Source organism: Chiloscyllium punctatum, chromosome 6 (assembly GCF_047496795.1).
Source record: "Chiloscyllium punctatum isolate Juve2018m chromosome 6, sChiPun1.3, whole genome shotgun sequence".
Taxonomy (NCBI): domain Eukaryota; kingdom Metazoa; phylum Chordata; class Chondrichthyes; order Orectolobiformes; family Hemiscylliidae; genus Chiloscyllium; species Chiloscyllium punctatum.
In genome coordinates, this window is record NC_092744.1 from 124665540 (window position 1) to 124692801 (window position 27262).

The 27262-nt window shown below is 44.1% G+C and overlaps 1 long non-coding RNA gene across 1 annotated transcript in view; it reads left to right on the top strand.

Moving 5' to 3' along the window:
• Nucleotides 1-27262, top strand: part of LOC140478559 (uncharacterized) — a 728439-nt gene that overhangs the window by 527929 nt on the left and 173248 nt on the right. The window lies entirely within an intron of this gene.

The following is a 27262-nucleotide window of genomic DNA, read 5'->3' on the forward strand; positions in this document are numbered from 1 at the left end:
CAATGTGGGTGCCGTGCATGGGCACGGAGTGACTTACACATTAGTCTCGCCCTCGCACCTTGCTCTCGCCATTGATGAATGCTGGACATAAGGCACAGATAAACACAAGATGTTGGAAGCAAGCTCCCTCTCGTTATGCACACACTGGATGCATCACATTGAACTATGAACAACTGGAGAAATCAGCATGTTACCTATAGGGAGTTAACTAAACTGTGGAACAATAACTGCAGATTCATGCAACATAAACATAAAAAATAATTTAAAATGTAGGGTGTAGGTTTGCTCGCTGAGCTGTAGGTTTGATATCCAGACGTTTCTTTACCTGGCTAGGTAACATCATCATCAGTGGCGACCTCCAAGTGAAGCGAAGCTGTTGTCTCCTGCTTTCTGTTTATATGTTTCTCCTCGATGGGGTTCCTGTGGTTTGTGGTGATGTCATTTCCTTTTCGTTTTCTGAGTGGTTGATAGGTGGTATCTCGATCTGTGTGTTTGTTTATGGCATTGTGGTTGGAGTGCCAGGCCTCTATGAATTCTCTGGCGTGTCTTTGCTTAGCCTGTCCCAGGATAGATGTGTTTTCGCAGTCGAAATGGTGGTATTTTTAATCCGTGTGTAGGGCTACGAGGGAGAGAAGATCGTGTCTTTTTGTGGCTAGCTGGTGTTCGTATATCCTCGTGGCTAACGTTCTTCCTGTTGTCTTACGTAGTGTTTGTGGCAGTCCTTGCATGGAATTTTGTAGATGACGTTGGGTTTTGTCTATGGGTTGTTCTGGGTCTTTTAAGTTTGTTAGCTTTTGTTTGAGAGTGTGCGTGTGTTTGTGTACTACTAGGATTCCGAGGGGTCTTAGTAGTATGGCTGTCATGTCTGAAATTTCTTTGATGTATGGTAAGGTGGTTATGGTTTCTGGCTGTGTTTGGTCTGCTTAGAACATAGAACATAGAACATAGAACAATACAGCACAGAACAGGCCCTTCGGCCCACGATGTTGTGCCGAACTTCTAACCTAGATTAAGCACCAATTCATGTACCTATCCAAATGCCGCTTAAAGTTCGCCAATGATTCTGTCTCTACCACACCCACGGGCAGCGCATTCCATGCCCCCACCACTCTCTGGGTAAAGAACCCACCCCTGTCATCTCCTCTATACCTTCCACCCTTCACCTTAAATTTATGTCCCCTTGTAACACTCTGTTGTACCCGGGGAAAAAGTTTCTGACTGTCTACTCTATCTATTCCTATGATCATCTTATAAACCTCTATCAAGTCACCCCTCATCCTTCGCCGTTCCAACGAGAAAAGACCGAGAACTCTCAACATATCCTCGTAAGACCTACTCTCCATTCCAGGCAACATCCTGGTAAATCTTCTCTGCACCCTCTCCAAAGCTTCCACATCTTTCCCAAAGTGAGGCGACCAGAACTTCACACAGTACTCCAACTGTGGCCTAACCAAAGTCCTGTACAGCTGCAACATCACTTCACGACTCTTGAATTCAATCCCTCTGCTAATGAACGATAATACTCCATAGGCCTTCTTACAAACTCTATCCACCTGAGTGGCAACCTTCAAAGATCTATGTACATAGACCCAAAGATCCCTCTGTTCCTCCACCTGACTAAGAACCTTACCATTAACCCTGTATTCCGCATTCTTATTTGTTCTTCCAAAATGGACAACCTCACACTTGGCAGGGTTGAACTCCATCTGCCACTCCACAGCCCAGCTCTGCATCATATCTAAGTCCCTATGCAGCTGACAACAGCCCTCCTCACTGTCCACAACTCCACCTATCTTCGTATCATCTGCAAATTTACTGACCCACCCTTCGACTCCCTCCTCTAAGTCATTAATAAAAATTACAAACAGCAGAGGACGCAGAACTGATCCCTGCGGAACTCCACTTGTAACTGGGCTCCAGGCTGAATATTTACCATCTACCACCACTCTCTGACTTCGACCGGTTAGCCAGTTTTCTATCCAATTGGCCAAATTTCCCTCTATCCCATGCCTCCTGACTTTCCGCATAAGCCTACCATGGGGAAACTTATCAAATGCCTTACTAAAATCCATGTACACTACATCCTCTGCGCTACTCTCATCCACATGCTTGGTCACCTCCTCGAAGAATTCAATAAGACTTGTAAGGCAAGACCTACCCTTCACAAATCCGTGCTGGCTGTCCCTAATCAAGCAGTGTCTTTCCAGATACTCGTAAATCCTATCCCTCAGTACCCTTTCCATTACTTTGCCGACCACAGAAGTAAGACTAACTGGCCTGTAATTCCCGGGGTTATCCCTATTCCCTTTTTTGAACAGGGGCACAACATTCGCTACTCTCCAGTCCCCTGGTACCACCCCCGTTGCCAGTGAAGACGAGAAGATCATTGCCAATGGTACTGCAATTTCCTCTCTTGCTTCCCACATAATCCTAGGATAGAACCCGTCAGGCCCGGGGGACTTGTCTATCCTCAAGTTGTTCAAAATGTCCAACACATCTTCCTTCCTAACAGGTATCTCTTCTAGCTTAACAGTCCGTTTCACACTCTCCTCTTCAACAATACGGTCCCTCTCGTTCGTAAATACTGAAGAGAAGTACTTGTTCAAGACCTCTCCTATCTCTTCCGACTCAATACACAATCTCCCACTGCTGTCCTTGATCGGACCTACCCTCGTTCTCGTCATTCTCAGGTTTCTCAATACGCATAAAATGCCTTGGTGTTATCCTTGATCCTATCCGCCAAGGATTTTTCATGCCCTCTCTTAGCTCTCCTAATCCCTTTCTTCAGGTCCCTTCTGGCTATCCTGTATCCCTCCACTGCTCTGTCTGAACCCTGTTTCCTCAACCTTATGTAAGCCTCCTTCTTCCTCTTTACTAGACATTCAACCTCCCTCGTCAACCAAGGCTCCTTCACACGACCATTTCTTTCCTGCCTGATAGGTACATACATATCATGGACACGTCGTATCTGCTCTTTGAAAAAGTTCCACATTTCCACCACATTCTTCCCTGACAGCCTATGGTCCCAATGTATGCTCCTCAATTCCTGTCTTACAGCATCGTAATTTCCCTTCCCCCAATTATAACATCTACCTTGTTGTGCGCACCTATCTCTCTCCATAACCAAGGTGAAAGTCACAGAATTGTGGTCACCATCACCAAAATGTTCACCCACTAAGAAGCCCAACACTTGTCCCGGTTCATTTCCGAGTACTAAATCCAATATGGCCTCCCCTCTGTTTGGACAATCTACATACTGCGTTAGAAAAGCTTCCTGGACACACTGCACAAACACCGCCCCATCCAATCTACTTGATCTAAAGAGCTTCCAATCAATATTTGGGAAGTTGAAGTCGCCCATGACTACGACCCTGTGGCTTCTGCACCTTTCCAAAATCTGTTTCCCAATCTGTTTCTCCACATCTCTGCTGCTATTGGGGGGCCTATAGTAAACACCCAACAAGGTGACTGTACCTTTCCTATTTCTGACTTCAGCCCATACTACCTCCAGAGGCAGATCCCCCTCAAACTTCCTTTCTGCAGCCGTTATACCATTTCTAATTAGCAATGCCACCCCCCCTCCTTTTTTACCACCCACCCTAATCTTACTGAAACATCTGTAACCAGGAACCTCCAACAGCCATTCCCGTCCCTCATGTATCCATGTTTCCGTGATGGCCACAACATCGTAGTCCCAGGTACCGATCCACGCCTTAACTTCACCCACCTTATTTCTGATACTCCTTGCGTTGAAGTATACGCACATGAGCCCATCTCTGTGTCCGCAAGTAGTCCCTGTCAGTGCTACCTTCTCCACAGCCTCCTTACAGTCTTGGGCATCCTGACACACAGCTAGCTTACTTGCTGGACTACAAGTCCGGATCCCATGCCCCTGCCAAATTAGTTTAACCCCCCCACCCCCCGAAGAGTGCTAGCAAACCTACCCACCAGGATATTGGTGCCCTTCTGGTTCAGTTGCAACCCGTCCTGTTTGTACAGGTCCCACCTTCCCCAGAATGCAGTCCAATTGTCCAAATATCTGAAGCCCTCCCTCCTACACCATCCTTGTAGCCACGTGTTCAACTGCACTCTCTCCCTGTTCTTTGCCTCACTGTCACGTGGTTTGTTCTTGAGGAATCTGCAGACTGTACTTTTTGAGTATCTGTTCTTCTCGAATACGTTGTATAGGTGGTTCTCTTCTGTTTTCCGAAGTTCGTCTGTGCTGCAGTGCGTGGTGGCACGTTGGAATACTGTTCTGACGCAGCTTCGTTTGTGTGTGTTGGGTTGGTTGCTGGTGTAGTTATGCATTTGGTCAGTGTTTGTCGGTTTTCTGTATGCGTAGGTTTGTAGTTCTCCGTTGTCCTTTCTTTCTCCTGTGACATTCAGGAATGCGAGTTTGTTGTCGGTTTCTTCCTCCTTGGTGAACTTTATGCCTGTGAGGGTGTTGTTGATGATGTTAAATGTCTTTACTATCTTGTTTCGTTTTGTGATGACAAAGGTGTCATCTGCGTAGCGGACCTAGATTTTAGTTTGATTGTTGGTAGGGCTGTTTGTTCTAGTCTTTGCATTACCGCTTCTGCTATGAATCCTGATAGCGGAGATCCCATTCGTGGGCCGTTGGTTTGTTTGTAGACTATGTTGTTGAAAGTGAAGTGGGTGGTGAGGTACAGGTCCACTAGCTTCATGAGGTTTTCGTTGGTAATGTGATTGATGGTGGTTGGTGTGTGTGATGGTCGCTTCGAAAAGTGTGGTAAGTGTTTCCTTTGCCAGGTCGATGTTGATGAAGGTGAACAGTGCTGTTATGTCGAATGAGATCATTGCTTCCCCTTCCTCTACTTTGGTGTTTTTGATGATTTTTAGGAATTCCTGGGTCGAGTGGATGGAGTGCTGTGACTCTTCTATGAGGTATTTCAGTCTTGCGTGCAGTTCTTTGTCCAGTCTGTAAGTTGGTGTTCCGGGTAATGAGACTATGGGTCTGAGGGGGCTCCTGGTTTATGGATTTTTGGTAGTCCGGTTCGACTTGGCCAACACATTGATCCTGGAACAGTCAAAGTAAAGACATGCCAGAGAATTCCCAGAGGCCTGGCACTCCAACCACAATGCCATAAACAAACACATAGATCTAAATGCCATCTACGAAATCCGCAGAAAAAAAGCCGAAAATGACATCACCACCAGGAACCCCATCGAGGAGAAAGATAGAAATAGAAAGCAAGAGACAACAGCTTCGCTTCACTTGGAGGTCGCCACTGATGATGTGACCTAGCCAGGTAATGAAACGTCTAGATATCAAACCTACAGCTCAGCGAGCAAACCTACACCCTAAACCTCAACCTGAGCTACAAACCTTCACAAACCTTGTGATTTAAAGTGTCTTTATACGCATATCATTAATAGACATTTCGTTATTATACCCGTATGGTTGAAAGAAGAAGACACCACATTTCAAGATGGATGACAACGTTACCAATTTTGTTTTGAAATTGAGATCTATTTGATCATTTTACATAGTGAACAAGTTAATTTTAAATAATGCAAACCTAATTCTCTCACCTGCAATAAAAGTGTAATTTCAATATAAACATTGTCCTTGCTAAGTCGCAGTTACTCAACATGAAAAATAGGATGTAATTTTTATTAAGCATAGATCAATCAGCACCATTATCTTACTTGGGCTTGACTGCAGTATGCACATGTTAAGTAAGGTTTAAGAAAGAATGACTTTTGGAAACAATGATTCGGTGGTGACTAAAAATAATATTAGGTTCTCATGATGCGGATATTCCACCAATGGCTCCAGTGGTGGAAATGTTCAGTGGGCAGCATTTCTATGATGGTATAGACGGATGTGAGCTGCCAGGGATGGGAGCTCCCACTTCATCTGGAGCAGCGTCTTTTGACGTGGACCAGGGAGCATTGTGGCATCAGTCTGGGAGTTCCAACCACACCTGGAGCAGCTTCTGTTGACATGGAGCAGCAGGGAGCATTGGCACATCTGAATGCAAGATCTAACCTCATTTGGAGCAGCTTCAGTTGACATGGAGCAGGGAGCTTTGCGAGATCCATCTGGGAGCTCCACTCTCACCTGGAGGAGCTTTTAATGACATGTAGCAGCAGGGAGCATTGGGACATCAGAGTGATAGATCCAACCTCAACTGGACCACTTCTATTGACATGGAGGAGGTAACATTATGACATCAGACTGGGAGCTCCAACCTCAAAAGGACCAGCTTTTAATGACATGTAGCAGCTGGGAGCATTGGGACATTAGAGTGGTAGGTCTAACCTGAACTGCACCACTTCTACTGACATGGAGCAGGGAGCATTGGGACATTAGACTGGGAGCTCCAACTTCAAGTAGAGACGCTTCTGTTGACATGGAGCAGCAAGGAGCATTGGAACGTGAGGTTGGGAGCTCCAACATCACCTGGAGCAGCTGGTATTTACATGGAAGAGGAGGGAGTATTGGGACATTTGGCTGGGGGAATGGATGTTCAACTATTTTAATCTAAAGTAAAATATGTTTCAACAGCTCAGATGTTAATTGATTGATGAATAATCTTTCCCTGGAAAATAATTAATTATTTAAATAGTAAAGTCAAGTCCTGCAAATATTCAACTCAGGAAAACGTATTGGTACAGAGAGAAATGGGAGTGATGTTTCATGTCTTTGTCTTTTCTTTTCTGGCCGACTCTGCACTGGATTACATCACCGGAAGGACGTTTTCACTCATTTCCTGCAAATACGGACAGGTCATTAACGTAATCTAAAGCTGAAAATTAATGGGAATATGCGATGTTAAGATTAGGCTGGAGTTTACCTCAAATTATGGTGAAAACGCAGCAAAGTCAGTTGCAATTTCCAAGATCAGCAGTTACCTCATTGATTGGCTGATCAGATTGTCAATGATCGTTTTTTTGAGGACAATTTGATGTGAATCAATGATGGTGATTATCTTTGTTCTTTCTTCACCTTGTGACTGTTACTGCTATTGCTCATGTCCTTGTTAACACCACAGCTCTGCAGCGTGTATAATCTCAGCTGTGCATCTGGCCAGTTGTACAACCATTTGTATAGCTGGCGACGGATCAGGTGGTTGTAGATTCGACTTTTACTTTGCGCAAGCGCATTATGGAGATTCATCACACATCCAACCTAATCATTTTTGTTCTGCTGAGGTGGGTACTATTTGAAATTTTCATCTCCACGAACGAAAATTCTTTCACTGTCTTCGACCAGTTAAACATTGCCAAGAGCTATCAGAGTAAAAATCACACAGCACCAGATTGTATTGAACAGACGTATTTGGAAGCACCAGTGTTCCATGCACTGCTTCTTCATCAGGTGTTTGTCAACTGTTGGAATCTAAAATGGCTTTGTGTGATTATTAAATGTATCCACCCCAGTCCAACACCAACACCTCCACGTCATGGGTACCGTCGACACCACGAACGGTCGGTTAAAGTCCAGATGAACTTCCAAAAGATCGCGCATATTGACGTACACACCTAGTTTCTTCAGAAAAACACCCAACTGATGAAGGAACGGCTCTCCGAAAGCTAGTGCTTCCAAATAAACCTGCTGGACTCTGCCCTGATATTATGTAATTTTTTACTTTGTCTACTCAACTGAAACACTGGCACTTCCATATCATAGACAACATCAGTCATGTCCCACCGTTGTCAGAGAAGGCAATCCTGGAATAGCCCCACACATTGCTCATGGGTACGTTTCGTTTTCAGAAAGCAACGCACTCAATCGCTGCAGCTCCTATGTATGAAAAGACAGAAAAGAAATAGCTGAGACTCAGTTTTGACAATATTTTGAAACTCTTTGGGAAGTGGAATCAGAGGAGAATGAAGGATTAACTGTCTGACTGTGCAGAGAGAGGGAAGGCACTTTTCCCTTCTTTGATGAGCTGGGGTATTGACTGATCTAAGGCATTAAACAGAATCCTGGTAAAGCTGCTCTCGCTGCATCAGGAACAAGAAGTTCTGATTTCCTGAACGGTAATGAAACCCAGGCCACTCAGTTAAAGCGCTGAATACTAACCACTAGATCACCAGGGATGAGGGCAGAAGCAGTTGCACCGTTTCTTCATAACACAGTTTTTGGAATTATGACACTGCAGATATGTTTCCCCTCAAAAATGATTCAATTATCGAGTGTTTACAGCACAGAAATGGGCCCCTTCATCTCATTTCCCAGCACTTGGTCTGCAACCTTGTGAACTCTAACGTTTCACCTGAATGCTAATTTCTCTGGAACGTTTTAATCTCGTAAAACACAATAAATGGGATTAAAGTTTGAGATGGGAACTGAACCCCATTTTTACCCATAGACTGAAGCACGCAGACACATTTCCCCAAGTCGGGAGAAAACAAGCAGAAAGGAAGATTTCACCGACTGGTCTGATGTTGTCCCATTTCAGAATTCAATACCAAAGTCTGGTTACAGCAAAGAAAGGAAGCATTCAGCCTCTCCCGTCCCAGTGTTCCTTGCCCATTGTTTCCCCATTACTCTGTGGTTTATACTAACTCAACTCGTTCTTGCTGCCAAACATCACTGCTCACGCCCACTATTTCCTGTCCTGCTGAACGGTTTGCCTCAACTTCTTGGAATGAAAAACAGGAATGGCCTACTTCAAGCACTTTTCTAGTTTACAAGGACAGTGTTATCGCCACTGAGCAAGCACATTGCCAGCTCAGAGAGAAGGTCTCATCCTTTAGAAACTGAAATACAAAGATGATTGGATAGCCTCAGTATTGTAAACCAACCAACAAGACCGGAATAGGGCCGACGGGATCACGCACAGAAGGATGGGTAAATAGAATGGCGAATCTCATGGTTTCCTGGGTGATGTTAACAGAAATCTTCCCGAGTAGTATAGTGATGAGGATTCACTGATTTCACTGTCATGGCTTGTTAAAGGTTAACCTTTACAGGAATCAAAATGAAATACTGCCTGATATTTCGAAGCAGAATGATGTTGTGCAGCAGACAGAATCGTTTCCTTGCATGACGTAATAAGAGAGCTCAGAAGAGCCAGGAGGAGACATGAGAGCCAGGAGGAGACATTAGAAGTTGTTCACGGATAGGATCAGGGTTAACCCTCAGGCTTTCCATAGGAATGTCAGGAATAAAAGAATGACGAGAGTTAAATGAGGGCCAATCAAGAATAATGGTGGGAAGTTGTGTGTGGAGTCAGAGGAGACATGGGAAACACTAAATAAATATTTTTCGACAGTGTTCACTATATAAAACGAAAATGTTGACGAGGAAGATACAGAGATACTTGCATCTCGACTCGAAGAGATTGACGTTCACAAGGAAGAGGTATTAGAAATACTGCAGAGTGTGAAAATAGACAAGTCCTCAGGGCCGGATGGGATCTATCCTAGGATCCTGTGGGAAGCAAAGGAAGAGATTGCTGAGCCTGTGCCATTGATCTCGAAATCATCATTGTCTACAGGAATAGTGCCTGAGGACTGGAGGATAGCAAATGTGGTCCCCTCGTTCAAGAAGATTAGTAGAGAAAACCCTGATATTTACAGACCAGTGAGTCTCATTTCAGTTGTTGTTAAAGCGTTGGAAAAGGTTATAAGAGATACGATTTATAATCATCTTGAAAATAATAATCTGATCAGGGACAGTCAGCACGGTTTTGTAAAGGGTAGGTCGTGCCAAACGAATCTTATGAGTTTTTTGACAAAGTGACCAAACAGGTGGATGAGAGTAAACAGATTGATGTGCTGTATATGTATTTCAGCAAGGTGTTCGATAAGGTTCCCACAGTAGGCTATTATACAAAATGCGGAGGAATGGGATTGTGGGAGACAAAGGAGTTTGAATCAGTCATTGGCTCGCTGAAAGAAAACAGAGGGTTGTAGTTGATGCAACATGTTCATCTTGGTGTCCAGTTACTAGCGGCATTCCGCAAGGGTCGATGTTGGGTCCACTGCTATTCGTCATTTTTATAAATGACCTGGATGAGGGCTTAGAAGGGTGGGTTAGTAAATTTGCCGACGACACTACGGTCGGTGGAGTTGTGGATAGTGATGAAGGATGTAGTAGGTTGCAGAGAAACATAGTTAGGATGCCGATCTGGGTTGAGAGGTGGCAAATGGAGTTTAATGTGGACAAGTGTGAGGTGATACACTTTGGATGGAGTAATCGGAATGCAAAGTGCTGTGCTAATGGTAAGATTCTTGGGAGTGCAGACGAGCAGAGAGATCTCGGCGTCCATGTACACAGATCCCTGAAAGTTGCCACCCAGATTGACAGGGTTGTTAAGAAGGAAAACAGAGATTTGGCCTTTATTAATAGAGGGATTGAGTTCTGGAATCACAAGGTTATGTTGCAGCTGTACAAAGATCTTGTACGGCCACATTTGCAGTATTGTGAACAGTTCTGGTCACCGCATTATAAGAAGGATGTTGACGCTTTGGACAGGGTGCAGAGGGGATTTTCTTGCATGTTGCCTGGTATGGAAGGAATGTATTACGAGAAAAGACTGAGGGCCTTAAGTCTGTTCTCGTTGGAGAGAAGAACATTGAGAGGTGACTTAATGGAGACATACAAGATAATCAGAGGTTTAGATAGGGTGGGCAGGGAGAGTCTTTTTCCAAGTATGGGGACGGCAAACACGAGGGTCACAACTTTAAAGTGAGGGGAAATAGGTATAAGACATGTGTCAGAGGTAGTTTCTTAACTCAGAGAGTAGTTCGGGCATGGAATGCTTTGCCTGTAACGGTGGCAGATTCGCCAAGATTAAGTGCATTTAAGTCGTCATTGGAGAGGCATATGGTCGAACATGGAATAGTGTAGATGGGATGGGCTTCAGATTCGTATGACAGGGCTTCGCAACATCGAGGGCCGAAGGGCCTATACTGCGCTGTAATGTTCTATGTTCTATATGCTACAGTTCCACATCAGCACTGTCATCTACAATTGCCTGACGTTCAATCAGTTTAAAACAAGAACGGAGGGGGCGTCAGGAAAACGGAAGGGGAACAGTGGTTTGTGAGAGTTAACTACATGCTTCATGGAGCCAGGTTCAATGTAGATAATGAATATCGGTTTTACTGTTTAACTTGGTATACTGATCACGACGGATGAATGACCCAATATTGTCTGCCCTTTGTGTGTGGTTCTTTGTACATTTCATCTCGGTTCAGTGCTCCGGGGGACCACGCTTTTTTAAATTTGGCACATTTTACTCAGGTCGGTTTTGCAGCTTCATATTAAGGCCAACAATTTGAGGAACAGATAGACACCATTCAGACCATCACGTCTACTCCGCTATTGAATGGTTTCATATCTGATCTGGTAACCTTGAACGGCACTTTCTTGCCTTTCCCCATGACGCTTGATGTCTTTGCTGTTTGAACATCTGCTGATCTCAGCCTCATTACACATAATGACACTTCCTCAACAGCTTTCTGCTGCAAGAAAGTCCACTGATACAGAACTGTCTGAGAGAATAAATGCTTCTTTGTCTCTATTTTAATTGTGAGATCCGCATTCTAATACAAAGTAAAAAATCGCACAACACAAGGTCATAGTCCAACAGCTTTAATGGAAGCAATATCATATGGAGAGCTGCTCCTTCATCAGTTGGCTGTGGAGTACACAGTGGTAAGGTACAGAATTTAAAGCGAAAGGTTACAGTGTAATGTAACTGAAATTATACATTGGAAAAATACCTTGATTGCTTGTTAAGTCTTCCATTTGTTAGAATGACTATGTTAGGTTCATTTCTTTCTTATGTGAATCGAAAAACTTTCTTTTAACAGTTACATTCTCAGGTGGACTTTACTAAGTAGTGTCAGCACAGATAATATGTTGAAGGTGTTAGTCCCTGTGTCCTTCGTCCATGCCATAATGTTTCGACTGACGCTAATCTAAAAAAAACAACACGCAGAAGGCAAGAATGCCTGAAGACATGGTACATTGGTGAAACCGAGCAGAGGCGACAACAACGGAATGGGCGCTGTCCATCAATCAACAGACAGGTGTGCCCCTTCCCAGTTGGAGAGCACTTCAGTGATCCAGGACATTCGACCTTTGGATCTTCGGGTGACAATCCTCCAAGGCGGTCTTCGGAACAGGCAGCAGCTAAAAGTGCCCCCACAGAGACTGATAACTAAATTCGGCACCCATGGTCATTGAGCTTATGTCACAGTGCAGGTGATCCCATTACCCAATCTACAAACAGAGACCCTCCTACACACACACACACACACACACACACACACACACACACACACACACACACACACACACACACACACACACACACACACACACACACACACACACACACAACTGGATGAATCCATGTAAGTCTCTGGTAACTCATTTTTATAAATTATAATCAGTCTAAACATTATGGAACAGACATCAGCCCGGGGGGACAGACACCAGTTGTTTTACTTCACCTGAGAATGAAACTTTAAAATAAAAAAGTTTTGCACTTTACATATGAAAGAAGTGAAGCTAACATGGTCATTTCAACAGATCGGAGACTTAGCTAACAATCAAGGTATTTTTCAATGTACAATTTCAGTTACATGACACTGCAAGCATATGCTATAAATTCTGTGACTTACAACTGTGGACTCCACAATCACCTGATGAATGAGCAGTGGTCCGAAAGCTAGTACTTCCAATTAAACCTGTTGGATTATAACCTGGTGTTGTGTGATTTTCAAATTTGCACACCCCAGTCCAAAACCGGTATCTCCAAGTCATTCAATAAAAGGTGTTCTGGTCACAGAACCAAACTTTCTGCATCCAACTTATAAAATCTTTGAAAATACCTATATGTTTCAATGAGGATCATTTTGTAGTACTGAATCTCAGCAGGCAAAGGCAACTGATTTCAGCATTTCTTCCCATTTGATTTCATCTCCGATATGAAATTCTCACTGACTCTGACAGAACTGCTACCTTTGCTGTTTTGTGATGTCAGGAACTCATGTTCAATTTCAGATTTCCATAAGGAACAACAATTTTTTTTCCCTGACTGGAAATCAACATTGGGAAATAGCAGTGAGACAGATGAATTTCACCATGTTCGCACCAAGGACGACATATGCAATGCTTGGAACTTTTCTTGATGACTTTGTTTTTGCCTATTTTGTTCAGTTGAAAAATGACAGTCATCGAGGTTTTAAAAGCATGGCGAATCGCCCTTCAGCCTATTGCATCATTATCAGTTATCAAACATCTGGCTTGTAAACACAGTTTCCAGCACGTGACTCATCGCCTGGTGTGTTCTAACATTCAAAGTCTTAGTTAAATTGTTATTCAATTTCTGAAGGGTTTGAGTGGAACAAAAAACATCACTGTGAACTAACAGTTATGAAAGACAAACTCTTTCTCGGAGCCATTTGTCAGTTTTCCTCATGATGCTGCGGAAAATGTTTCTGCGCTGACATCTGAATTGGTTTACCCTGTTTCTTCCTCAGCTTCCTCCTTCTTTCTATTAAATGGTTTAGACTCCAGTACAGACACAAGGTGCAAGTTTCGGAAGTCATGTGTTTGTACTTTCATTGACACTCTGACTGGCCGGGAGCAGATTCAGACAGCACTGTCCCTCCTGTGATATTTCCCATGGAGAATGGAAGGACAGGCATTAATAACTCGCATTTGGAAACGGAGCGACAGTTTTAAAATATTTACACTGCCCCAGCCAGGAATTGATCTCCTAACTCCCGCATAACATACGGCGACACGAAACCACTATACTAGCAAGGACAAGTTTCAAAGGAGACACTTCAGCCAGTTGTGGTTGCATTTGTCAAAAGCAACTGCTTAACGACCATTTAGCCCATAGCCTTCCAGGTATTGGCAGAACATATTCACATCTGCATATTCCTTCAAGTTATAAGGGTTGCTGCCTCTCTGACCCTTACAGACAGTGTGTTCCAAATTCGAACACCCGCCGGCCTATATCGCTTTTCTACACATCTACTTAAACGTTTCTGTCTTTCTCATTAAATTTCTGCCCCCCTGTGATCGTTCTTTCCATCGATGGGAAACGCTTGTTTCAGTCTACCTTATCTATACCCCTCAGAAACTCCTCTGCTCGCTGACAAACAACCCCAGTTTGTCCTGTCTCCCTTCATGCCTGAAACTCTTCAGCCTAGACACTATCCGAGTGAATCTCTCCTGCAACTTTCCCAGTGCGATCTCATCCCTGGACAATTCTAGCAATGATCCGAATGAACATATTTCTAGTCCGTAACAGCATCGGGCGTGGCTCTGCAGACCAGATAAGGATTGTCGTTTCCTTCCCTCAAGGACGTCAGTGAAACAGATGGGTTTTTAAGACAACGGATTCTTACTTCTCGGCATTTATTGCATTCATATACTAGCGTCGTCGTGGTGTGGTGGGAATCTAACCCGTCTCCACTGAACATTACCTGGCTTTGTTGTGTTAATAATCCAGCGATAATACCACGAGGCTATCGCAGAAAGGCCTCATGGGGGATCTTTCCCAATAGGGTCACTTTTCCCCAGTTATTCCCTATGCCATTTTATTGACCCTCACACTCCAATAATCTCTGGTCCATGTCAGTAAAAGCTGCTAAAAGAGAATTGATCTCACAGCCACAATATCCAAATGGATCGAATGATTTGAAGGTGCCAATGAAGAGATTGGGGCAACAGTGAGTGCAACGGCACAGACTGGACGGTATCAACGTGCAAGTGTATGTTAGATTGTGTAATGCCTCAGTCAAATGGGACGAGGGACAGAAAAGAGAGCTAGGGAGAGTGCGAGGGAGAGACATCTTCGAGAACTTTTGGGTTTAAATCCTGATACGTGAAACGCAGAAATATCAGAGAACAAAATTCGATGGAAAACAGATCATCACCCCGGAGAATATTGTCTTATAAAAAAGATTAATTTCTGACCGTGTTTCACCAAAAGTAAAACTTTAAGAGAACTGACCGCCATGATGTGGATTCGAGCCGAGGTCGCTGCAATCACAACGCAGAATGCGAACTACTAAACGGTGACAGCATTCCACAGACCACACTTTTAAACTGCAACCCGGGTGGTAGCAGAGGAAATGTCAGGAAGAATGTACAATATCAGGGCTTAGCGACAGGCATGTGGGAACGCAGAATGAACCGAATCTTTAACTTTAGCGTCCCCAGAGACTGTGGAGATTCCATGAATGAGAGTACAGGAGAATGGGATTAATGAAACTCTCCAAACTCTTGGCAGAGTGCAGAATATTGTTGAAACGTATGCTTCAATCGCATTATATTTGAACATCGGCAACTTCATCACTTTGCCCACACAAGGCAGGACCAATTGCTGCATGAAATCACACATAATCCTAGTTCCAGACCCGGAATCAGAGAAACTGTGTGAAGCATGCGTGAAGATCCAATTGGAAAGTGGAATGCAATGACAGGAGAGAGGCGCATCTATTTCCGAGGTTGGGACAGCTCCTGCTCAAAAGCGGGGAGGAAGGGAATACTTGCCCCCATTTATAATATTATGACCATATACAGCACATGTTGTTGAGACAGCCGATTGGCCCATCCAAAGCGTGTGGAGACTTTAACTTTGGGGTGGCAAGGCTCGAAATTTCATTTTCCTCTTTGGATCAGTGGTTTTGACATTGGCATCTGCTTTTGCTCGCATCAACTCAGAATCAGCTTCTTGTTCCCAATAAATACTGCAACCTGGAGAAGGTGGTGTTGTGGTTATATACTAAACTAGTCATCCTTGGGGACTCACACACGGAACTGGTAATGTTAAAGTTCGACGAATAAAACCTGGAATGGAAGCCTGACCTCAGGAACAGAGAACATGCCTTTCATTTCCTGCAATCCCATTCATACATGTCACTTATACAGGGGATGCTATCATCTTTACCCAATCCTGCATACTTGTGTCTCCAGGACATGAACAAAATAGATGCCCCTTAATCCGAGAATGAAGACCGTGTGGGAAAGTAGGTCATTCGGCCCTACAAGTCGACACCATCCCTCTGAAGCACAACCTATCAGACCCACACTCCATACCTATTCCGTTCCCCTTCATTTCCCATGGCTGATCCCAGTAACCTGCACACCTTCGGACTGTGGGAGGTAACTCACACAAGTAAAGAGAGAATGTGCAAACTGCACACAATCACACGAGACTGGGATCGAATCCATGTCTCTCGAGCAGCGAGGCAGCGGCGAATCAGGAAGAACAACATATGTTTTCCTGACCAGCGACATCCACACCCTGTGGGTATATCGGGAAGAATAAAAACACATTCACAACATGGACAACCGGACTTGCGTCTGCATGGACATGATTTTGAGCCAATCGTTCATCCTGTGTAGACACAAGGACACCGATATCACAGAGAAACCAGGGCAGTGAGGAATTCAATAACCTGCTGCAGTGGAACTCATCTACTCAGTCAAACTGCGGACAGACTGTTCAACAATCCCGTGTGTGGGAAGGGCTCAGTGAGCAATAAAAACTCCAGAGTAACCAGCAAGATTACATAGCTCAGAAGGAGATCAATTAAACTGTCAATGCTGCTGTTAATCCAAACCAGCTGCCAGTTTCATAGCGTCAAAGTCATAGACTCACACAGCATGAAAACAGGCCATTCACTCCTACCAGCTCATACTGAACATAATGCCAAATTAAACGAGTCGCATCTGACGGCTCTTGTAACTGCTGAGGGTTAATAATGCCCTTGTGATATTATTACAGCATTGTTAATATGAATGTCCAGATATAATTCTGTGGACACGTGTTCAATCCCTGGCATGGCAGATGCTGGAATTTTATTTAAATAAATACCTAGAGTCTAATGATGATGCTGAATCAGCAGATCTGATTCACTAATGCCTGATAGGGAAGGAAACTGCCATACCTATCTGGTCTGGCTGGTGTGTGACTCCAGATCCATAATATAGTGGTGATTCTGAACTTCGCTCTGGGCAATAAATTATGCACTAGGCATGAATGAATAGCTTTTGCTAATCCCACTGAAACTTTCCAACTTATTTATCGATCCAAATATCCTGTCAATATTGTAAATGTACTTTCATTCATCACTGCCTCAGGAAGTGAATTGCACACTTAAACCATCCTCTGTTAAAAAAAGCCTCTCATGTCTTATTTTAAATCCCTCTTTTCACTTTAAACATTTGCCCTCTCGTCTTGAAGTCCCCCTCCTTGGAGAAAACACAGTTACAGTTAACTCGAGCCGGACTGTTCATAATTTATACATTTCTATCAGGTCGCCTTTCAAACTCCAGTGCTCGAGTGAAAATATTCTCAGCCTATCCAGCCTTTCGTTATAACACAAACCTTCCCCACTCGCCATGCGCTGGCATACCTGTTCTAAACCTACTCCAGCTGAATCATTTCCTTGCTATTACTGGGCGACAAGAACTGGACACAGTATTCCCAAAGACGCATCACCCAATGTCCGATTCAACTTCAACATAACGTACCAACTCCTACGCTCAAAGGACTGGGCAACGAAGGCAGGATGACATTTTTTTAACCGTTCTGTCGACAAATGAAGCAAATTAAAATGAATTATGTACTTGCATCCCTGGCCTCTGTGTTCCACAACACGATGCAACGCCCGATCATTAATTGTATAAGCCCTACTCTTATTTGATGTAGTAAAATGCAATACCTTCAATTTATCCAGATTGAACTTCATGTGACATTTTTCAGCCCAAAGACGCAATGGATTAAGATCCTTCTGGAATCTTAGATCACCTTCTTTACAGTCTCCACTTCTGCTGTCCTCTGCAAGCTTATGAACTATGGCTTCTATGAGTTCTATTGTTTTCTCATATAGGTCAACGATTTTTAATTATTTGTCGTGGCCATCATTTAGCAGTTTGCAAATCATGTGACAATTATTCATGTAGTTAACCATGAGAAAGAAAGCCATAGACTGCTGGGAGATTAGAAACAATTGGCAAGAAAATGTGCTGAAAGAAATTCAATCCAGTGAAGTGGGTGATAATGAATTTGGGGAGGAACAATGATAAAAGTGTGACTGTTAACAGTAACAAAAGAGAAATTGGAGTAGACATTCACGAATGTTTGAAGGTCATTGGACAAGGGATCAAGTGGTCTCGATGGGTTGGAGACACTTTCTGTTCTTGACAGCAGGTGGGAATATATAAGAGCAGGGAAATGATGCTGAAACTTTAGCAACGGCCTATTCAAGATCAATGCAGAGGGGAATCAGTTGGACGGAAGTGCGTACTGCAGGTGCTGGAAATTAGAATCAAGATTAGAGTGGTGCTGAAGAAGCACAGCAGGTCAGGCAGCATCCGGGTTGCAGAAAAAAGTAACGTTTTGGGCAAACGCCCTTCATCGGGAATAAAGCTGGGAGCCTCGAGGGTGGAGAGATAAATGGGAGGACTGGGTCTGGGAAGAATTTAGCTGAGAGTGCAAGAGGTGGATAGAGTTGGGGTTAAAGATGATAGGTCAGAGAAGAGGGTGGAGCGTAGAGGTGGAAAGGAAGATAGACTGGTGGGACAGGTCAGTAGGATGGTGCCAAGTTAGAAAGTTGGAACTCGGATAAGGTGGCCGTGGGGAAATGAGGAAACTGGTGAAGACCACGTTGATTCCCTCGGGTTGAGGGTTCCGAGGTGGTAGATCTGGCGTCTGGTGGTGAGGGAATGGCGGTGGAGGAAACGCGGGAACTGCATGTCCTTGGGAGAATCGGGGGTGGGGGGTGGTAATTGATGTTTTTGGTCATGGGGCGTTGGAGTTGAATGTTGCGGGTTCGCTGGAAATGTTCTCTGAAGCGCTCTCCGAGAATGTGTCTGTTGGCCCCAATGTCGAGGAGACCGCATCGCGAGCAACAGATGCAATAAATGACGTGTGGAAGTTCACATGCACATTTGCTGGATGTGGAAGGCTCATCGGATCCTTGGAAGGATGTGAGAGGGAAGACGTGGGTGCAGGTTTTGCAATTCCTGTGGTGGCAGGGGAAGGTGCCGTGAGGGGAGGGTGGGTCATTGGAGGGCCTGGACTTGACGAGGTAGTTGTGGAGGAAACAGTCTTTGTGAAAATTGGATAGGGGTGGGGATGGAAATATAAATTTCCCTGTCACTGCAGGAATTGCAAAACCTGCACCCACATCTACCTCCTCACCTCTGTCCAAGGCTCTAATGGAGGCTTCCACATCCATCAAATTTTTTCCTGCACTTCCACACATACCATTTCTTGTATACATTCCTGCCGATGCGGTCTCCTCTGAGTTGGAGAATGGAGATGTTTTCTCACACAACATTTCAGAGAATATCTCCAGGATACCCGCAAGAATCAACCCCAGTGCCCCATGGCCAAACATTTCAACTCCCCCTCCCACTCTCCCGAGGACATGCAGGTCCTGGGCCTCCTGTATCGCCACTGCCTCACGACCCGATGGCTGGAGGAAGAAAGCTTCATCATCCGCCTCAGGACCCTTCAACCCTATGGCATCAATTTGGACTTCACCCGTTGCTTTATTTCCCCTGTCCTACCTTACCCCAGTTCCTACCTTCCAGCTCAACATCATCCGCCTGACTTGCCCCACCTGTGAATCTTCATTCCCACCTATCCACTCCACCTACTTCTCTGACATATCATGTTCATCCACGCCTGTATCCACTTACAGCACTCTCAGCTACCTTCTCCCCAGCCCCACCCCCTTCCCATTTATCTCTCCATCCCATGTGCTCCCAGTCTCATTCCTGATGAAGGGCTTTTGGCTGAAACGTCCATTTTTCCTGCTCCTCAGGTGCTGCCGGACCTGCTGTGCTTCTCCAACACCACTCTAATCTTGAGGGGAGTCAGTTGATTGAGAGGGTTTTCGGATATTTTCTATTGTTGACCACAGACTGTGGATGAAAGCAGAACTTTAGCAACCACCAGTTTAGGGAACAGCTAAAGTACTGAGTACAAGTCTGGTTACAGCATAAATCAACATTTTTCTTAAAATTGTAAGATAAAAGATGGAAGGCTGAAGTATGCAACTTTGCCCATTAAGACCGTTTCACCAATGAGTTTCTCACTGATTCATTTCCAAGTCAGGGTGCCATGGGCCTTGGAGGGTAACTTGAAAATGGTGGCGTTTCCTTACATCTTCCAACCTTGTCCTTATAGTCAGTACAGCTGTTGAGCTTTGAAGGTTGTCAAAAATGCCCGAATGACTAACTCCAGTGCATCTTATAGTTGGTGCACTCTGCTGCAATTGAGCCTTAGCGGTGAAGGGAATGAATATTGCAGGTGTTGAAGAGGTTACACACAAGTGACTGCATTGTCGTGGACGGTGTTCAGTTACTTAAGTGTTATTGAAGTTACACCCATCGAGGCAAATGGAGAGAGTTATATTCCACGTCTCATTTGTGCCTTGCAAACGATATAGGATTCACAGAACAATGAGTTGAGTTTATAATCAAAAAATGTCTCAAGAACATGTTATTGTTGTCAATGTGTTTATGTAGCCAGTTTCTATAATTTTTCACCCGAAATAATAGCTCTGTTGACGATTACACGGGGTAACTTGTTTACAGTAAAGTTATTGAAAGTCAATGACATATGATTAGATTGTCCTTTGTCACAGTGATCATTACTCTATTTCGTCCTTGTGTGGACCAATCTGATTCCAGTCACTGTCTGATTTCAAGTTCCAATTGCTGTCTGTGCTTGAAATTTCAACCGTTTCTTCGCATAAATGTCTCCTCCTGCTGTCATAATATGTAAGGACGCTGCAGGGGACAGCAGAGATTAATGAACATGTTGTCAACACTGGAGAAAATGGAGCTTCGTGGAATGATTGGTTAGGCTGGGATTATTCTCCTTGAAACAAAGGAGGCGGAGGGGAGCTCTATAATCACATAGTAACATTTATATACGTTCAATATTCATGGGATCTTGACATGGTAGATACGGTCAGTTGGTTCACCCTCTGGTATGAGGAGAGCACCAGAGGACATGAACTCAGAATTAGATGTTGCCTATTTAATTCAGAAATGAGGAGTAATTTCTTTGCTCAGGGGCCAGTGAATCGGTGGAAATCCTTGGCGAAATTGTTGTTGAGGCTGAGTTGTTGTGTAGAGTCAAACTGTGCCAGACAGATATTTAACTAGAAAGACGATGAAGCTTTGTCGAGGCAATGCTGGAGAATGGAGTTGAGGCTTATCAGATCAGCCATGAGTTCGTTGAATGGTGGAGCAGACTCGATGGGCTGAATGGACGTTTTCCAATCCTGCATCAATTGGTCTAATGCCTTAATTTATTGATATCTTTAGAATTCTGAGGGGATGGGATGAAGTGATACAAAAGGTTTCTCAAACTGATCAGACAGATCACTAAGCTCAAAAGTTCATGAACAAGAAATGTGCTGCGGCCTGGATCAAGAAATGTCACTGGGCACACCGCAGATGGGTAGGTGCAGATGTTGTGATTGCTAAAGAAAATTGTTGGATCTAATATTGTTGCCAACTTTGTGATCACGCTGGATGATGGATCGCGGTATGATTCACACAGCAAAAGGTTGTGAAAGAATGAAATATTCCTTTCATTGGAAACATTTTCTGCGGTTCCAATTCAATTGACTGTTTAAAATACTGATCAGAACTTTATGTGGAATATTGCATTAAAATTCACAAGCCCATTGGATAAATTATTGCACCCGATCTCTCCTTATTTGTTCCCCTTTCATTCGATGTAAATTCATAGAAAGTCAAGATGGAATGAAAGGAGGAAAGAAACGTTGCCCTCCTTTTCATTATCCCAATGTAACTTACAACAGAAACAAATTGCTTTACTTCGACTTTGATGAAGTATCGATTTATCACAAATCCCCGGTGCAATGAAGGGCAAAAGCAAGATTCTCCATCCAATGTATCCTAAAGATGCGAGGCACAAAGGGAAACCACAGCTGCGTTTGATAGAAGTAATAGCCAGAGAAGGATTCAAATCCACACATGCGCAATGGAAGAGCAACCCATCGCCTTAACCTCTGGGCCACTTCAGCCCATTGCAAAGGGGTTCACATGTGACCCCGTCAAGATCACATATGGTGCTCCTAGGCGATAAAATATTCCCTGAGCGGAATCGAATCCACACCATTATGTTTCTGCTTTCGACAGAATAATAATACCAGCAAAATCCAAGGGATTGACCATGTCCTTGGAAGGAATACCTTGTCCTTGATTTATTCCGAGGCGGAGCTGTCTCAGAATGAACCAGCAAACATGAAATTCCCGTCACATTCACACGCACATTTAGTCTTGACGCGTAATTACTTCAGACAGTTTCTCTCTCACGTGAAGAAGTATATACGGAGAGAGAAGTGAAGGTGATGTTTTAGCTCGATGGTCTTTCTCATATGGCTGAATCTGAACTGGGTAAAATTCCCAGAAATTCAGTTTTGTTCGTTTCGTTTTATTAATTTTGCTGGAACTTCACTCTGTTCTTTCCAATGATCGGAAGTGAATTGGACTTATATGATTGGAACGCTCAATGTTGTGTTCACTTTTGCTCCGAATTTATTTCAGCTTTCAGAAAATACTGATGAGAAAAACAGAAGATTAAACTACAAAGCAAGATGCCAGTTTTGATGCTCAGATACTTTGGCAGATTTCAGTGGATATCAAATGAACCCAACATCATGGCGATCGTCCTCCCACCTTTAAGGCATGGGGTTAAAGCAGGAAATCGATCTCGGAGAGACTGGTCAATTCCTATTCATTATGGAATAGCTTGCCTTGACAATATGCCAAATCAGCTCAGTTCCATTTATAAAGCTTCATATGGAATATTAATAGAAATCTTTCAAAACTCTGAGGTGTTTTTTTTTGATGAATCTTACTCAGCTGCAGACGCTCCTGATATTTCTTTGCATCTGAAGTCGTCCAAATTAGATTATGTTTCCTCGCACCTCCTCCCCCCCATACCCCACTTTTACACTTTTACCTGGCCGCAGGCTGTCTCTTTCCTGGTGAAATTCACTGCTTGTTTGTCTCTAAATGTGCCTTTCCAAATATTTTGGAAAGGGATTCTCTGAGTGACAGAAATTCTGCTCCCATCATTTATTTGTCCTACATCGATGGTTTTGAAACCCTGACGTTCAGAAATATACGAACTTGAAAGAGTGAATTTTCCATATATTTACTCTCTCCAAACCTCAAATACGCTGGAAAACTTCCATTCGGTTTTCCTTGGTTCAGTGTCAAATTTTCCAAAACACAAATAAATAAAACTCCATCCCCACTAAACGCTGTCAGATTGGTCTCTCATGTCTTAGCGGCCCAGTAAACGCTGGCAGTGTCCTCTCTGATAGAATCACAGATTCCCTACAATGCAGAAAGTGCAGTTCAGTCAATCAGGTCTGTAGGGAGACTCTGAACCGCATCTCAACCAGACCTAACTCCCGTCTCTATCCCCGCAGGCCTCTGGTTTGTGCTTTCAAATAAACCTACTGGAATAAAACCTGGCATCGTGTGGCTGCTGGACGTATCACTGCGTTACCCATGGCTAACTCATTTAACTGACTGAATTCACTCGCTGGACACATCAGCGCAATTTAACAGGCCAAATCACCTAACCTACAGACTTAAGAGCAGTGCGAACCACTGAGCAAATGTACCATCACATTGAACACTATCTGTATCATGTGTAATGGCTTTACACACTGGCAACTCCGCCTCGTGAAAGCAAGCTGCGCCCACCAACCCGAATTCAAAGCATCAAAATTCGGTTCCACGCTGTACAACCTCAGTAGATCTGCTGGAAATGTTTCTGCACTCAGATTTGAATGGATTTATTCTGTTTTCTTCCTCAGATACCTGCTTTAAATAAACATATCAGTCAGGAACAACTATATATAATGGTTTTCATTGCAACACAAACACAATGTGCAGTTTGCTGAAGTTACGTGTTTGCACTGTCACTGACACTATCTCCCCAGGAGCTGCAGTCCTTCCCCAGCTGATCCAGACAGCACTGTCCTTCCTGTGACATGTCCCATCGAAAATGGAAGCCAGGCATGAATAACCTTCACTGGGGAACAGAGCGACAGGTTTAAAACATTCACGATGCCCCCACCGGAGAATTGAGCCCTGTGACAGGAGGGGACTCTAACCTCGATACTGTGGAGGACAACATCATCGAAGGAGAGCCTTCAGCCTGTTGTGGCCGCACTTGTCCAACACAACTGCTAAACGACCTGAATCAAGGTCCATAGTTTCGCCCATAATCTTATATGTTTTGGCATCACAAATTAACATCTCAATATTTTTAAAGGTTAGAATGATTTCCGCCTCTCTGACCATTTCCGCAAATCTACTGAAACCTTTCTGCCTTTTCCCGAAATCTCTTGGCCCCAGTGTTCGATCCCTCCATTACTAACAAAGCCTTCTTTCAGTCTATCCTATCCATATCCCTCAGAATTAAGTACATCTCAGTCATGACTTCTCCAATCTCCTGTGCTCGGCGACAAACAACCCCAGTCTCTCCTCACAACTGAAACACTTCATCCCAGACAATATCCCAGTGAATCTCTACTGCAACGTTCCCAGTGCGATCACATCCATGCAGTACTCTGTTTTGCAGAACTGCACACAGTAATCTAGCTAGGGCCGAATGAATCTTTTTTCTATTCTGTTACAGTTTGAGGGCATCGCTGGCTCGGCAGTATTGATTGCTATCCCTAATTGCACAGCGGGTAGTTGAGACTCAACCATCTTGTAGTGACTCTGGAGTCACATGGAGGCCCGAGCAGGTAAGAATGGCAGTTTCATTCCTTAAATGACGTCAGATTGTTTATATTTCAACAATTGAACATGGATATATAGGAGTTATTAGATTCGGAATTCCAGATATTTATTGAATCCCAATTCTACCACCTAGCATGGTCAGAGTCAAACCCAGGTCCCTGGTGTCTGAATTAACAGTTCAGTGTTCAGTGGTAATAGCGCTTGGCCATTGCAGAAAAGCAGTGAAACTGATCTTATCCAATTCAGTCGCTTTTCCCCGATACTGTTCTGTGCCACTTTCCTGAGCTGCCCCCCCCCCCCCCCCCAATAATATCTCGTCCAAATCGGTAAAAGCAGCTATATGAGTATTGATCTCAGAATAGTGGTAAACAAATGAATCAAATGGTCTGCAGTTCCCAATGGTGGGGTTGCGGAACGTTCACCCAGCAACAGTGACCACAGCCACACAGACTAATCGGTATCAATGTGAGAGTCTGTATTAGATTCTGCAATGCCTTCGTGAAATAGGAAATGACTCCGCAAAGACGTGATGAAAGAGCAGCTCTCCGAAATCTAGTGCTTCAATAAAACCTGTAAGACCATAACCTGGTGTTGTATAATTTTTAACTTTGTACTCCATAGTCCAACACCGGCATCTCCAAATTAATAAAAGGGGGGTATGGAAAGGAAAGTTCGGTAAGTGATCGTAGGAGGGAAGAAATCTCTGAGAACGGGTGGATTTGAATTCTGACATATGAAACACAGAGATGTGAGCGAGTAGAGCTTGAAGGAAAAAAAAATCACCTTGGAGAAAATCAAAACTTTAAAACAACTGATTATTTTGTGTTTCACAAAGGACTGGAACACAGCACAATTACTGCCGTGACTCAGATTCGAAGCTAGATTGCTGCGGCCATAACGCAGAGTACGAACCACTATACGACCACGGCAAACCACAGACGAGCACACTAAGCACACGTAATAAGTAAAGTATCATAAGAAATGTTAGGCAGAGCACCAAATGCACAATATCGGTGCTGAGCGAACAGTTGCAGATATGTGGGAACTCAGAATGGGCTGACCGTTTAACATCAGTTTCCCCCAGTGGCTGTGCTGATTCCATCATTAATGTGTTGAAGGCTTAGATAAATAGATTTCTCCAAATCATCAAAGACTCCGGGGACAGTGCAGCTTTTGTTACCTGCACATCCACCACTATCATTTATTGACTCAGTTGCTACCGGTGCAGTCTCCTCTACATTGCGGAGACTGGGCGCCTCCTATCAGAGCGCTTCAGGGAACATCTCTGGGACACCCGCACCAATCAACCACACCACCCCGTTGCCCAACATTTCAACTCTCCCTCCTGGGCCTCCTTCACCGCCGCTCCCTCACTACCAGACACCTGGAGGAAGAACGCCTCATCTTCCACCTCGGAACACTTCAACCACAGGGCATCAATGTGGACTTCAACAGTTTCCTCCTTTGCCTTCCCTCACCTCACCCCATTTCCAAACGTCCAGTTCAGCACTGTCCCCATGACTTGTCCTGACTTGTCCTACCTGCCTATCTTCTATTCCACCTATCCATTCCACCCTCACGCCCGACCTATCACCTTCATCCCCTGCCCCACTCACCCATTGTACTCTGTGCTACTTTTTTCCACACCCACCCTCCTCTCACTTATCTCTCCACCCTTCAGGCTCTCTGCCTGTATTCTTGATGAAGAGCTTTTGCCCGAAACATTGATTTTACTGCTCCTCGGATGCTGCCAGAACTGCTGTGCTCTTCCAGCACCACTAATCCAGAATCTGGTTTCCAGCATCTGCAGTCATTGCTTTTACCAAGCTTTTGTTGAAATGTATACTTCAATAGCAATGCAGTTTAACATCGGCTACTTCTCGAGTTTCCCCACACAAGGCAGTAACCACTGCTGTCACATAGTCCCAGTTCCCAGCCTCAGAATCAGAGGAACTGAGTGGCTCAGTCGTGAAGAACCAACTTGAAATCGGGACGGGAATGAGGTTGCAGAGATACTCGATGGCTCAAGTGACCAACCGGAGAAAGCACGGTGTTTCTATGATGGTTTAGAAGCGCAAGCAATTCCGAGGTTGGGAGAGCTTCTGGTCAAAGGCAGGGCAGAAGGGAAAATCTGTTCCCGTTTATAATAACAGCAATCTACAGTGCATCTTGCTGAGACAGCTGAGTGCCACAGCTGGAGCGTGGGCAGCTGGTTTGAAATTTAATTTTGCTTCACTATCACCCACTTCCCTGGAATGAATTACTTTCACCATTTTAATTTCCAGTTGTTTAATATCTCCCTACAGTCTGCGGCTTTCTTCCTCATGGTTAATTGCATGATTAACTGTTGTATGACCTGCACACTGCTAAATCACGGCCACTACAAGTAAATATGAATCATTGATCTATATGAGAAAACAGTGGAACTCACAGCAGGCATGCTGCGTAGGTTTGCAGGCGACGCCAGAATTGTAGACAGTGTAGAAGAGT